This window comes from Cricetulus griseus, assembly GCF_003668045.3.
Source record: "Cricetulus griseus strain 17A/GY chromosome 1 unlocalized genomic scaffold, alternate assembly CriGri-PICRH-1.0 chr1_1, whole genome shotgun sequence".
Taxonomy (NCBI): Eukaryota; Metazoa; Chordata; class Mammalia; order Rodentia; family Cricetidae; genus Cricetulus; species Cricetulus griseus.
Window position 1 is genome coordinate 92,330,044 of NW_023276807.1, and position 15,406 is coordinate 92,345,449.

Sequence of the window (15,406 nt, forward strand, 5' to 3'; positions counted from 1 at the left end):
AAAGAAAGGAAAAGAAAGAAAGAAAAAGAAAGAAAGAAAGGAAAAGAAAGAAAGAAAAAGAAAGAAAGAAAGAAAGAAAGAAAGAAAGAAAGAAAGAAAGAAAAGCCTGGGGCCTGATGGATTCAGTGCAGAATTCTACCAGAAATTCAAAGAAGAGATAAGACCAGTACTCCTCACAATGTTCCCTGCAATGGAAGCAGAAGGGTTATTGCCAAATTCTTTTTAGAACACTACAATTACCTTGGTAACCAAGCCACACAAAGACACAACTAAGAAAGAGAACTACAAGCCAATATCTCTCATGAGCACTAATGCAAAAATATTCAATAAAATACTGGCAAATCAAATCTAAAGAACACATCAAAGAAATCATCCAATATGATCAAGTAGGCTTCATCCCAGGTATGCAGGGATGGTTCAACATATGAAAATCTATCAGCACAATCTACCATATAAATAAACTGCAAAAGAAAATTCACATGATCATCTGAATAGATGATGAAAAGGCCTTTGAAAAATCTAACACAACTTCATCATATAGGTCCTGGAAAGAACAGGGATAACAGGAAATGTACCTGAACATAATAAAAGCAATATAGAGTAAACCAACAGCCAACAACCAACATCAAACTAAATGGAGAGAACAGTGCCTGGCCCCTCCGCAGACCATGCAAGGCCTGAAGGCCAAAGCAAAATCAACACCAACAAGGCGGCCTCCAGGAGTCACGTGCTGCCAGGGCAGTCCTCTGCGCAGACGCAGCTAGCACCCACACCTGAAGCTTTACAGAAGGCTGCGGCTTCAGGTCCTCCATTGCTCCCTGCAGGCAGACCAGCTCCCAGGCCCCCAGTACCCCACAGGCAACCCATTGTGCACTGCAGCAATGTGAGCAGTGATGATGACAAGGACAGGCTTGTCATAGCAACCTGGTGGTTTATTTTTTATTGAGTTTTTTTTAATAACAGGTTTTTTTTTAAACCCTCTTTTCCCTAAAGCACATTTTTTTCTGGCATAAATTCATGATTAATCTTTGTGCAATCATGAACTTTTGACCAATAATTGTTGTTTTGTGTCAATTCCAGCCATTTTTGTACATGTTATATAGACAATTATGCTTTTTAGGAGTTTTATGTTTAGAATCTATACAGATGGTTGAATATCTATATACATACAAATATGTTATATATGTATATGTATAGGAACCTGTCAAATCAGATTATTAAATTTAAAAAATCATTCTAAAATCAGGAACAAGACAAGGCTGTCCACTCTCTCCATGCCTCTTCAATATTGTACTTGAAGTTCTAGCTAGAGCAATAAGACAAGAAAAGGTGATCAAGAGTATACTATTTGGAAAGGAAGAAGTCAAACTTTCAATATTTACAGATGATATGAGTCTATATAAGTGACCTGAAAAACTATACCAGGGAACTCCTACAGCTGATAAACACCTTCAGCACAGTGGCAGGATACAAGATTAACTCAAACAAATCAGTCGCCCTACTATATATGGATGATAAATGTGCTGAGAAAGAAATCAGAGCAACATCACCCTTTACAGTTGCTACAAATAACATAAAATACCTTGGTGGTAACATTAACCAAAAAAGTGGAAGGCCTGTATCATAAGAATTTTAGGTCTTTAAAGACTCAAATTTAAAGACTCTTAAAGAAAGAAATTAAAGAAGATACCAGAAAATGAAAGGATCTCCCATGTTCTTGGGTAGGTAGGATCAACATAGTAAAAATGGCAATATTGCCTAAAGCAATCTGTAGATTCAATAAAATCCCCATCAAAATCCCAGCACAATTTTTCACATATCAGGAAAAAAAAACAATTATCAACTTTATATGGAAAAACAAAAGACTCAGGATAGCCAAAACAACCCTGTACAATAAAGGAACTTCTGGAGGCATCAACATCCCTGACTTCAAGTTCTATTACAGAGCTATAATTCTGAAAATAGCTTAGTTGAAAACCCTGATATTAACCCACAAACATATGAACACCTGATTTGGACAAAGAAGCTAAATTTATATGATGGAATAAAGAAAGCACCTTCAACAAATGGTGATGGCATAGCTGAATGCTGGAATGTAGAAGACTGCAGATACATCCATGTCTATCTTCATACACAAAACTTAAGTCCAAATGGATCAAAGACCTCAACATAAATCCAACCACACTGAACCTATTAGAAGACAAAGAGGGAAATACCTTGAATGAATTAGTACAGGAGACTGCTTCCTGAAAATTACAACAGAAGCACAGACATTGAGATCAACAATTGATGAATGGAGCCTCCTGAAACTAAGAAGCTTCTGTAAGGCAAAGGACACATTCCAAAAGGCAAAATGGCAGCCCACAGACTGGGAAAGATATTCACTAATCCCTCATTGGACAGAGGGCTGATCTCCAAAATTTACAAATAACTCAAGAAGCTAGTCTCCAAATCACCAAAAATCCAATTAAAAGGTAGTGTACAGAACTTAATAGACAGTTCTCAGTAGAGCAATCTAAAATGGCTGAAAGACACATAAGATTGTGTTCAACATCCTTAGCCATCAGGGAAATGCAAATTACAGCTACTCTGAGATACCATCTTACTTCTATCAGAAGGGCTAAAATCAAAACCACCAATGATAGCTTATGCTGGAGAGGATGTGGAGAAAGAGGAACACTCCACTCCTGGCAGGAGTGCCAACTCCTAGAGCCAATTTGGGAATCAGTATGGCAATTCCTCAGGAAAATGGGAATCAGTCTACCACAAGAGCCAGCAATTCCACTCTTAGGCATAAAGTCAAAAGAAGCACATTCATACAGCAAGGGTATCTGTTAATGATGTTCATGACAGCCTTATTTGTAATAGCCAGAACCTGGAAGCAACCTAGAGGCCCCTCAACTGAAGAATGGATAGAGAAATTTTGGTACATTTACACAATTGAGCACTACTTAGTGGGGAAAAAAAAACAATGGAAGCTTGAAATTCTCAGGCAAATGAATGTAACTAGAAGAAACCATTCTGAGGGAGGTAACCCAGTTGCCAAAAGACAAACATACTGTACTCACTCATATTTGGATTTTAGACATAGAGCTAAGGATTACTAGCCTACAATCCACACTGCCAGAGAAACTAGGGAACAAGGAGGTCTTTTAGAGAAACATACATGGTCCCCCAGAGAAGGGAAAAGGGGCATGATCTCCTGAGCTCATTGGAATCATGGGGGGTAGGGAAGAGTGAGCTAGTAGGATGAGAAGGGGAGAAGAGGAGGGGTTAAGAGGATATAAAGGAGCAGGAAGTTTGAGCTGTGGGAAGAATAGTTGAGAGCAAGATAAGTGATACCATAATAGACGGAGACATTATAGGTTTAAAGAGAAATGTCTGGAGATCTACAAAGATGACATCAGCTAACAATCTAAGCAACATAGGAAAGGCAACCTTAAATGCACTCCCCTGATAATGAGATTGATGACTGACCTTATATCTCATTCTATAGCCTTCATCAAGCAGTTGGTGGAGGTAGTAGCAGACACCCACACCTAAACCCTGAATGAATTGGAATACTGCTGCAGAGGAGGAGTGATAAGCAAAGAGGTCCAGACCAGGCTGGTGAAACCCACAGAAACAGCTGACCTGAATAAGGTGAGCTCTTGGTCCCCAGACTGATAACTGGAAACCAGCATGGGTCTAATCCAGATCCCATGATTGTGGGTGTCAGTGAGGAGACCTTGTAAATCTATGGGACCCCTTGTAGTAGATCAGTAGTAGATCAGGACTTTAGGAGCCCATCCCACATAGAGGAATACTCCCTGAGCCTAGACACATGGTGGAGGGCCTAGGCCCTATCCCAAAGGATTTGACAGGCTCTGAAGACCCCTTATTGAAGGCCTCTCTCTCCTTGGGAAGCAGAAACAGTATGGGGTAGGTAGGGTGTTAGTTGGGGGGGGCAGGGTAGGAGGGTAGGGAGAGGAGACATGTAAAACAATATTGTTTCTAAAGGGGAATCCCCATTGCCTAAATACTCTTTTTTGATTTTGACTAGCATTTCAGTCTTCTTGGGTCCCTAACTTCATCCCAAAGTCAGTAGGAAGTAGAATGGGAATGCATACATCGCCCATTTTCCCTGGTTGAAATGCAAATTCAGAAGGGACTCCCTTACATGGGGGATGCCAGTATCTCTCACTCCCTGATAGGGACACAAGCCAGACAGCAATTCCATGATTGGAATCTCCAAAAAAGAAAATGGGGGAACGAAGGGACCAGCTCCCCATTTCAGCACCCATAACAGCCTAGCACATGCTTGTCTGACCTTGCCTTGGTCACTAGGAGGTCAGATGCCTGCCTCATGGCAAGGAACCAACCAGAAGTTAGCGGGTGGTGCTATGCTTTACAGCTCTGGCTGTGCTTTATGGACATTGCACAGCAATGACTCGCAAAGCATAGCAACCACCCTGGGAGGGCCTATGGGCCATAACAGCCGGTTGACCAATCTACACAGGGCAAACCCTCCAAGCCTGGAGGTACACTAATCCTGAGCCTGTGCGTACCCCTAGACACTCCCCTTATGCTGCCCTATAAGATCTCTATGCAGTGGCTTCGAAGAGTCTTTCCTAGCCACCTGCTATGGTGGATAGGTGAAAGGCCGGAGATAACATGGGGTTAGCTCGTTAAGCAACTACAATAAAACCTCTTGCTGTTTGCATCAAAATTTTTTTTTAATTATGGACAAAAATTTTTTAAATTTTGTTTTGTGTGTACAAAACAAAAACTTAAAGGAATTCATGCCACTTTGGCTAACAACCCTCTCCACAAGAACTACAGAGTAAATTAAAAATATGATAGCAAGCAGGAGAAGCTCCTTTATCATGTTTGGTCAGGGCAATCCAAACATCTCTTAAAGCAATCTAAGCTTTTGATGCTGCTCTTAGATACTCTCAGAGGTTGAAGGTAAGACTCTATTGCTGAAAACACCACATGACAGAAACAAGAATCTTATTTCTTGGGTCAACTCTAGTGTGAAAGACTCCTTGTGGTCTCAATTCCATAGGAACAAACAGTACTAGGGAAGCAGCCAAATGAAGGGAGAAATTAATTTTCCTACTCAGCTTTGACACCTATGTACAGCAACACTGACCAACATGGCAAGATATTCATAGAGTCTCTATTTGCAACACCTTGTTGAATGCAGATACAAGTGAAACAGATTCATTAGTGAAGTCTGCTACACAGGATCCTTAGCTCCAACGTCAACTTAGTTCATAAGCTTCATCCTTCCAGATAGAAACTCGAAAGATGTTGCCTCATAAATTAGTGACTTTTGTTTAGGCACACACAAAAAAAAGGGAGGGCAGACTATTTACTTTATATCCTTCAAAATGATTTCAGCTTGAAATAAACTTTCTGAAAATTAGTATGTTTCAGAGCGACATATCTTACTGGCCTTTAAAACCATTATCATATACTTTCTTAAGGAAGTTATATTTAACAAAGCCACAGACAGACAGAAATGCACAACCATGAAAATAAGCACATTATACAAATATAGAGAATAACGTTAACAGATCCATGAAGATAATCATGAAAAGGTTACAACAAATTAAGAAACTTTTTGTATATTTACTTTATTTGCATTCTGTCAATTTTCATTCTTTCCTACCCAATTGTCCCTTTAAATTTAATGTTACACTGTTGACATTTCTTTTTAGAATGCCCTATGTTGCTCTCTTACAGCAGAATGAAATTTTGCAGAAAGTACAAAAATATAAAAAAAAAATGCTTGGAAGAGAGTTACTGTGAGTTCACCTGTGACTGAAAATTTGCATAAAGCTAAGCATGATATATTTCTCAGTTATAGAGTTGGGTATTTAATGGATCAGGCCTTAGAAACAATGTTGAAGAAATTCACTAAGAAGGAATAGGATTGTTATTCAGAATGTATTTTTTCTTAATCAACACTGAAACAAAACAGTGGCTAAGGAATAAAATCATGCTTTATCAGGTTTTCTGGCGTCTTATCTGGAATATCCCTAGCAAAAGGCAGATTAATAAGAGAAAAAAAGTAATATCTTAAATAATAGATACATATTCTATGCACATGAGAGATACCCAGAGAAATGAATAAATTGGTTGCCAAAACAGGCTTGTTTTATTATTATTCTAAAAATGTGTTGCTTTTTGTTAAGGAGGTCATAAAAATAAGTTAGAATTGCAAGCTGGGATGATTATCAACAAAAATGTCATAGCAAGTTAGAAACTGATATCCCTGCTTTTCTCCTGGGTGAGATGGTCATGTGCTAACACAAGCCAGCTGCCAAGTGAATACAAGTACATCCTGTCTAATACAGAGATTAGTGCCAGATTCCACTTATATTAAAGTAATACACTTCACTTCTTGAATTAATAATCATATCTGCCCTTCACAGACTAAACCTGTTCTAATTATCTTTCTGAATGGAAGAGAGTAGAGAATTTTGAAGAACAACTGGACACATCATTTGCTTGTATTGATAACTTTGATAATATAGTTGACTATTAGCATTTCAGTAGTTGCCATGGAGACCTCAGAACAGGTGTCCTTTGTTAAATATAGTGTTTTTTGACTTGTAGTGAATTTGCATTTAGGAATATAATGTGTTTCACTCCTCTACCAATTGCTGTTGGCTCTTTATCAGATATAATGCATGCAGTCCACAACTCTATTGAGAGTGATGAAAATTTCTTCCCCAAAGGACAATTAAAAGGCTTGAGTTCTTTTCCTCATTGAAATAGCACAATATTCGCATCGCTAATACAACTAATGTATTATTATGGATCAAATATTCAAAAAATTTAATTGAAATCCTATTGTAACAAATGGCATAGTTATGCATGCAAACAATTCAATCAAAAAGATCAAGTATATAGAGAAAATAAGATAGAGCTTCCTTTCCTCCCCCTCATAATGAGCAAAAATGATCCCAAGCACTCCTGTGCAATCAATTATTCACTAATAACATGAGGATGATGCTCATTAAAGCAACACAAACTGGGAACATGAGTAACTAAGAAACAGGGACGTCCTGTGGGAACACTACTTATTAGATTTAGGTAGAAAGAAACATAGTGCTATTTATTAAAACATAAGAACAGAACTTAAGTGAAAGAGCTGAGCCTCTTTGTGGTGCAGGATCCCCAGGACATTACTCATACCATGTATATGTCAGTCATGCCCTCAGAGAAGTGACTGCATAAGATGCTTTCATTTGTTCCACCCTGCTTGTGGCTTTAAGCTCTAACACACTGGGAACTCTAGCTGCTTTTGAAAATGTCTTATATCCATGCCATAGAGAAATGGGCAATGAGAGGTTTTCAAGCAAAGCCTATGCCCTTTAAGTCTGAAATAATAAAAGGGATGGGACAGCTATTTGAAAGTTGTGAAGATTTGTTATTGCTTTAAGAAAAGTTATATCCAATTTTGCAAACTCCTTAATTATAAACTTAATGATATCTCTGAGTTAAATTGGTCGCCACATTTGGGAGTTTTAAAAGGATGTTTGTCTTTATTGAAGGAGACTTTTTTTGAGGATATCTCCATGGATATCTACTAGGCACAGTGTCCCCGATCTAGTAGGGGGAAATGAAATTGCAACAAATATTAGTGCATGGGGGTGCACTTTCCAAAGTCAGAACATACCAAAATAATGGTTGTTTGTCATCATCATAAACAAGTGAAAGACTATTTGATTGAGGAACATGTCACTCATAGGAAATTTAGGATATATGGGTTTTTTATCTGCAGTGGAAATAAATATTTGAGTTTCTGGGGAAAATTGGGACAGAAATAGTATAAGAGACTCATCATTGACCTAGGTAGCTAAGATGCTAGCAATCATCTGGAATCTATGTCCTAAGAAAAGGTAATGTTCACTAAATGAAGAAATCAATAGTCAGTATTCAAGACATAAAGACACTTGGACACTGTAAGTTCTTCAGAGCAATGCTGAAAACAGCTACTTAATAAGTTAGGTTCAAGGCCTTTAAGCAAGGCAAGAAGACACAGAGAAGGCTATGAAGGACATAAACCCACAACTGTTCACTCATCCTTTGTACAGCTGTTTATTTGTACATATGGTTGGAAATTGAATATGATCACTAAAACCAATTCAACATGAGTCAATAAAAGAAAAATTGTTCTCTAAACCAAAAAGTCTTAAAAATTATCGTTCTGTTGAATATGGAGTTGGTGAATATATTTTTCCATTCTGAGGGTTGCCATTTTGCCTTGCTGACTGTGTTCTTTACCTTACAGAAGCTTCTCAGTTTCAGGAGGTCCCATTTATTAATTGTAGATCTCAGTGACTGTGCTACTGGTGTAATTTTCAGGAAGCAGTATCCTGTACCAATTTGTTCAAGGGACTTCCCAATTTCTCTTCTAGGAGGTTGAGTTTAGTTGGATTTATGTTCTGGTCTTTGATCCATTTGGACTTAAATTTTGTGCATGGTGATAGACATGGATCTATCTGCAGTCTTATACATGCCAGCATCCAGTTATGCCAGCACCATTTGTTGAAGATGCTTTCTTTATTCCATTGTACATCTTTACCTTCTTTGTCAAAAATCAGGTGTTTGTAGGTAAGTGAGTTAATATCAGGGTTTTTCAATTCAATTCCATTGGTCAGCCTGTCTATTTTTGTGCCAATACCAAGCTGTTTTCAGGACTATAGCGCTCTAATAGAACTTGAAGTCAAGGATAGTAATACATCCGGAAGTTCCTTATTGTACAGGGTTATTTTGGCTATCCTGGGTCTTTTGTTCTCCACATAAAGTTGAGTATTGTTCTTTTAAAGCCTGTGAAGAATTGTGCTGGTATTTTGATGGGTATTGCATTGAATCTGTAGACTGCTTTTGGCAAGATTGCCATTTTTATTACCTTGATCCTACCTATTCAAGAGCATGGGAGATCTTTCCTTTTTCTGGTTTCTTTCTTTAAAGACTCAAAGTTCTTACTATAAAGGTCTTTCACTTGTTTGCTTAGTGTTACCCCAAGATAATTTATGATGTTTGTGGCTATTGTAAAGGGTGATGTTTCTCTGATTTCTTTCTCGGCCCTTTTATTGTCTGTATATTGCAGGAAAACTGATTTTTTTTTAGTTAATCTTGTATACTGCCACTTTTCTGAAGGTGTTCATCAGCTGTAGGAGTTTCCTGGTATAGTTTTTCGGGTCACTTATGTAGACTATCATATCATCTGCAAACAGTGAAAGTTTGACTTCTTACTTTCCAATTAGTATCCCTTTGATCTCTTTTTGTTTTCTTATTGTTCTAGCTAGAACTTCAAGTACAATATTGAAGAGGTATGGAGAGAGTGGACAGCCTTGTGTTTTTCCTGATTTTAGAGGAATTGCATTGAGTTTCTCACCATTTAATTTGATATTGGCTGTTTTTTTACTGTATATTGTTTTTATTATTTTCAGGTGTGTTCCTGTTATCCCTGATGAGGGCTGATCTCCATAATTTAAAAATAACTCAGGAAGCTAGTTTCCAAAACACCAAATAATCCAAGTAAAAAGTAGGGTACAGTGCTAAATAGAGAATTCTCAATAAAGGAATCTAAAATGGTAAAAGACACATAAGAAAGTGCTCAACATCTTTTCCTATGAGAGAAATGAAAATTAAAGGTTCTCTGAGATACAATCTTATTCCTGTCAGAATGGCTAAAATCTAAAACACCGAGCCTAGCTTATGCTGGAGAGGATGTGGAGAAAGGGGAACACTCCTCCACTGCTGGCGGGAGTGCTAACTCCTACAGCCACTTTGGAAATCAGTATGGTGATTCCTCAGGAAAATGGGAATCAGTCTATCAGAAGATCCAGCAATTCCACTCTAAGACATATACTCAAAAGAAGCACCTTCATACAACAAGGACATCTGTTCAACGATGTTCATAGCAGCACTATTTGTAATAACCAGAAACTGGAAGCAGCCTAAATGCTCCTCAACTGAAGAATGGATAGAGAAAATGTGGTACATTTACACAATGGAGTACTACTAAGCAGAAAAAAAATCAATGGAATCTTGAAATTTGCAGGCAAATGGATGGAACTAGAAGAAACGATTCTGAGCAAGGTAACCTGGTCACAAAATGACAAACATGGTATGTACTCACTCACATATGGTTTTTAGACATAGAGCAAAGGATTACCTGCCTACAATCCACACAGCCAGAGAAGCTAGGAAACAAGGAGAACTCTAAGAGAGACATACATGATGCCCCATAGAAGGGGAAAGGGACAAGCATTCCTGAGAAAATTTGGAGCATGGGTAGAGGGGACAGGAAGCCAGGAGAATGAGAAAGGGGGAAGAGAAGGGATGAGGAGGACATAAGGCAGCAGGAAGGTTGTGTAGGGGGAAGAATAGAGGAGAGAAATATAAGAGAATCCATAAGAGAGGGAGCCAATATAAGTTTAAAGAGAAATTGGGCACTAGGGATATCTCCAGAGATCTACAAAGATGACACCAACTATCAATCCAAGCAACAGTGGAGAGGCTACCTTAATTGCCCTCCCCTGATAAAGAAATTTTCAACTAACTTATATGTCATGCTATAACCTTCTTGCAGCAGCAGATAAAAGTAGAAGCAGATACCCAAAGTTAAACACTGAACTGAACCATTATCCAGTTGCAGAGAAGGAAGAGTGATGAGCAAACTTATCAAGACCAGGCTGGTGAAACCCACAGAAACAGCTGACCTGAACAAGGGAGAGCTCTTGGTCCCCAGACTGATATCTGGGAAAGCAGCATGGGTCTGATCCAGACTCTATTAATGTAGTGCCAATCTGGAGGCCTCGGAAATCTATGGGGCCTCTTGTAGTAGATCAGTACTTATCCCTAGCATAGGTGTCAACTTTGGGGAGCCCATTCCCCATAGTGGGATACTCCCTCAGCCTAGACACATGAGGGAGGGCCTAGGCCCTATCCCAAAGGATATGAAAGACTATGAAGACCCCCATAAAAAGCCTTACCCTCCCTGTGGAGTACAAATGGTATGGGATATATAAGGTGTTAGTGTGGGGGCAGGGGAGGAGGGGATGGTTTTGGAACTGGGATTAACATATAAAACATTTTTTGTTTCTAATTTAAATAAAAAATGTAGAAAAAATAATTGTTGTAGTAATAAATTTAGTTCTTCCTTTTGTTCAATGAAGCTGTCAATTGAAAAAGATAATGAAAAAATTTGAAGACAAATAATTAAGTCTGGTTTTAATTAGCAATATGATGATGAACAATTTGTAAGTTCAAAATGGGATATTGTGTTCTCATGGCCCTGGAACTGCTTCTGTAAGGACCTCAAAGACTCCAGACCAGTGAGAAATATGTTATACTTGCCTATTCCAACACGAGAGGTAACTTATGAGATAGTAAAACCATCTTGATACCATTAGTGATCACCCAATAGATAATAGTTAATGTCCATTAAAAGCCTATAGTGGAAGTATTTGTGATGACTAACTATATACAATGTCTCACAGTGTATGTAGAAATCAAACCCAGGAAAAATTTGATATAAGTCAGTCAGGATTCAAATTAGATTATGAGAATAATTAATAAAGATTAGAATTTAATAAACCATGTAACTTACCAAGAATGTTCTATTCTCCTCTCCCTTGGTATCCCTAACTGATATTAACAAACCCTAAATTATTGGAAGTAGACATGAAATGCTTCTTATCTTTCTCACAAAGTATAGGTACAGTATCAAGATAGAGACTACAGGAACTGGAGATACTATAGGGATGTATTTGTTCCAACCTTTCAAATTCCTTGTTGAAGCTATCCACACTGAATTTAATGAGGTGGATCACCAAAAACAGAAAGCCTTTTAATAATGAATACATGGAGGTTTTGCAATGTACAGAAGTCCAACAGTGTCTTCTGTCTTCTCCAGTTATATAATTGAGGGGATACAACTGTGTATCCTTCAAGAAAGAATAGAAGATTTTACTCTTGGACCATGTTCATTCATATAAGAGATGATAGTGTAGTGAGATATTGACCTGGCCAACACCTGTAGCACTGATCATGCCTGTTTGTTCATGGTCAAAGGTGAGAATCTGATGGAGGACAGGACTAGATCTGGGATCTCAGACCCCAGAGCTCTCTCTTGCTGCTGGTCTGGTCACAGGAAACAGCTTGGGACGATCCTTGGAGCTGGAACCTCTGGTAGCCACCACCTCTTGTGTAAGTGTAATAAAATTCATCTAACCTGTACTGAGTCTAATGAATCTTGACTCCCAGGTGATATTAGAGTAAGGAAATACATGGACAATAGATGTCTGGTTCTGTAGCTAAGTATATCTTATGATGGGAGTTTTTCAGGGGAAACTTTCCAAGGAGTGGGGAATACATTACCCATTGTGCTGAGTTTGGCAGATATAAGTCATAGTGAGGAAATTAATCACAATTGGGTTCCTATCAGAGAATGTATCTGTAGGCAAGAAAGAAACTTAGGGAATGCCGTTGCTTAGTCATTCACCAGAGTCCTCAGTTCAAACCACCAGCACACCAAAGCATGAATCATTCATGGGATGTCCTTTCTTGCAGTGCTCTACAGTAGGTGAAAATGAGCATGAACTAACAGAAATGATTTGATCTGGACAACAGAAACCTTTTAAGAAATGAATATAACTTCAGAAAGTTGTAGAAATATGTCATTCTAGAACTTTCAAAGCAAAGGGATGGCACTCAGCACTAGTCAATGCTTCTCCTGCAGAGGTTTCCATATATGTCCATTTCCGGTAAAATGGGAAACAGAAGAGAGTCAAAACACACAAGAATATCTTAGTGTTTGATTTGTCATTCCCTGCCCTCCACGCTGAGAAACAACCAACTCAGCAGATTTTTCATTCACAAAGATTGGGCTGAGTTCGCAAGTTTTATTTCCAAATGTGTCAGCTTTGAAATGCAACAGTTAGGAGATTATTTTCCAGCATGTCTCATTATGTGAAATTTTCACTCTTCTTAAGGTTATAAAATATTTAATTATACCATTGAAACCATCAAATGCCCACTACATCTTCACAATGACAATAACTTTTTTTTGGACTAAACCAAGCAGGTAAATGTGCAAGAAAATGAAACTGTTACAAAGCCAAGGTTGAAACTGGAGAATAAAAAGGACTGGAGAAGGAAGCTGAGCAAAAGATGCTATTTTATTTCTGAGCATAAAAGAACAGTCCAGATGCAAGTTTCCAATGGGGTTTCCCTTATTTCTTTACATCCACCCTTTTAAAAGAATGTGCAGTGTTGCATCTGAGATCTCATCTCACATCAACAAGAATTGATTTACAAGCATATCTTGATTGTTTGTGCTTGCTATATGCAGAGGTGAAAGACAAGAGTCTTGCAGCTGAGCAAATCTGAGCTTGGAGATCAATTTGACTAAGAAATTAAGAGATTCCTCCAAAGTCCTGCTGTGTTTGGATACATGATCCCCCAAAGCCTATGCTTGGTGTCTTAGATGAGAACGTCAGAAGATGGAGGCCAGTCATAGGTCATAGGAACTCTGGCTCCATCTTCTTTTTCTTTTCCTTCTTGCCATTAGATGATGAAGCAAGTCCTTTGCCATCAAGCACAAGCAACTCAAGGTCCGGAGCAGTGAGACTTTTTTCTCTTACACTGAATCCTGTAAGCTTTTTCCAGGACAAACATTCTCTTAACCCAGCAGGTAGCATAGAAGGTTGGTGAGCTTCAGGGAGCCTAGGCTACATAGTAGAATTCTGTTTTTAGAAAGCAAAAATACAACAACAAAATTCATTTCACATACAAGTTTGTTATTTCACATATTTAATTATAGCAATGAACAAAGAATTTGATAGGGGAAGTGCTTCTTTGTATGTGTTTGTCTTACTGGATGATAAATAAAGTACTGTTTGGCCAATGAGGCAGCAAGTTAGGCAGCACTAGGAGTAAAGGAAGATTCTGGGAAATGTTGTAAAGAAGTGGTGATCCAGACAGGAAGTGACATAGCAAGGAGACTCATATATAAGCAAGGGCAAGAAGGAAGTTGCCCCTTCTCTCTTCTCTCTGGTCTCTGCTCTGGAGTCACCAGGTGAGTCAGGGAAGACAGGATGCTTCCGCTGGCATCTGATAAGATAAGTCTTATAAATATATATAAATTTATGATAATTAAGACTGAGCTAGCAGATGAGAAATCCTAGTCATTGGCCAAGCAGCATTTATACCTAAAATAAGTCTCTGTGTGTTACTTGGGACCATAACGTGGCAGCGGGTAGAACTCAGGAGGCTGGCAGAAGGCACCCACTGTTGGCAGGGCTTAGGCAGCCTTGGCAGAAAGACTTATCATTACAAGAATTAGTAGTGAGAGTTGGGTCATAAACAAACATTGTATTTGTGGAAGAAGCTTGGTAGTAAGATCACAGAACAGTTTTAAGTACAGGCTAAAGAAAGGCTAGTATATTCCTAGAATGCTTTAAGAACTTCCTGGTTGAGTATGGTAGGGCTGAAAAGACTGGATACTGAACAGAATGAAAACAAGAAAGACCCATCTGATGAAGTTATGATAACTGCTATGAATAATTATAGGCCAACCTTGTCACACTATGATTGACTATGTGTTTTGTTTGTGCCCTGAACTTGTGGAACTCTAAGGTTAAATGGCATACAAGAGTTTCCCTGATGGAGGAGACTTAAGGAAAGAAAGCATTTAGGCTCTGATATCAATATGATTGTCTCCTTCAGTAAAGTTCATAATAGAGATTTGAAACAAAATAAACCAGTAAGAAAACCAAAACTACAACAAAAAATGACAAAAAAGATAGAATTTTAAAATTTTCAGCTTGCGCAGAGAATGAGCTCATGGTGTACATGATGTTTATGATAAACATAATATAAAGAATGATCCAATAAGACATAGTCAAAGAACCATCAACAGAGCTTTAAAAAGTTAAAAAGAAAAGCAGTCATTACTGTGATAAGAAAAGAAACAGAAGAAGCCGATTAGAAGTCATCAAGCAGCTCCACCCATCACAGAATCAAATGCAGTGAAAATTTAAAAGAGACTTTGGACTTAATCCTTTCTGGAGAAATTCCTGGGTTGCACTGTGCTCCAAGATGTGCCCTGCTCTTACCTGATGTGCAAATTCATGGTTCAAGCTGTCAGTAGACTTTGGCATCCTTCATATGCTCTGGTTTGCAGGCATGCCTATAGAATACAGAGTTGCTGTGACATTGTAGCACTGTGGAGAAAAGCAAAAACCTGGGGGAACAGACACATAGAGCTGGCTGTCTTGATACTCTGATACCTGAAGTAGTGAAAATACAGTCAAAACTCTGAAATTTAGAGATGTCAGCAGTGTGGAGCCTGCCAATAGAATCTTTTGACTGGGAGCAGAGTCAACCCTGCCAAGCC

General features: G+C 38.5%; 1 pseudogene; it reads left to right on the forward strand.

Annotated features, from left to right (window-relative positions):
* Positions 1–634: 634 nt before the first annotated feature.
* LOC100766454 overlaps positions 635–15,406 on the forward strand; it is an 89,693-nt pseudogene continuing 74,921 nt past the window's right edge.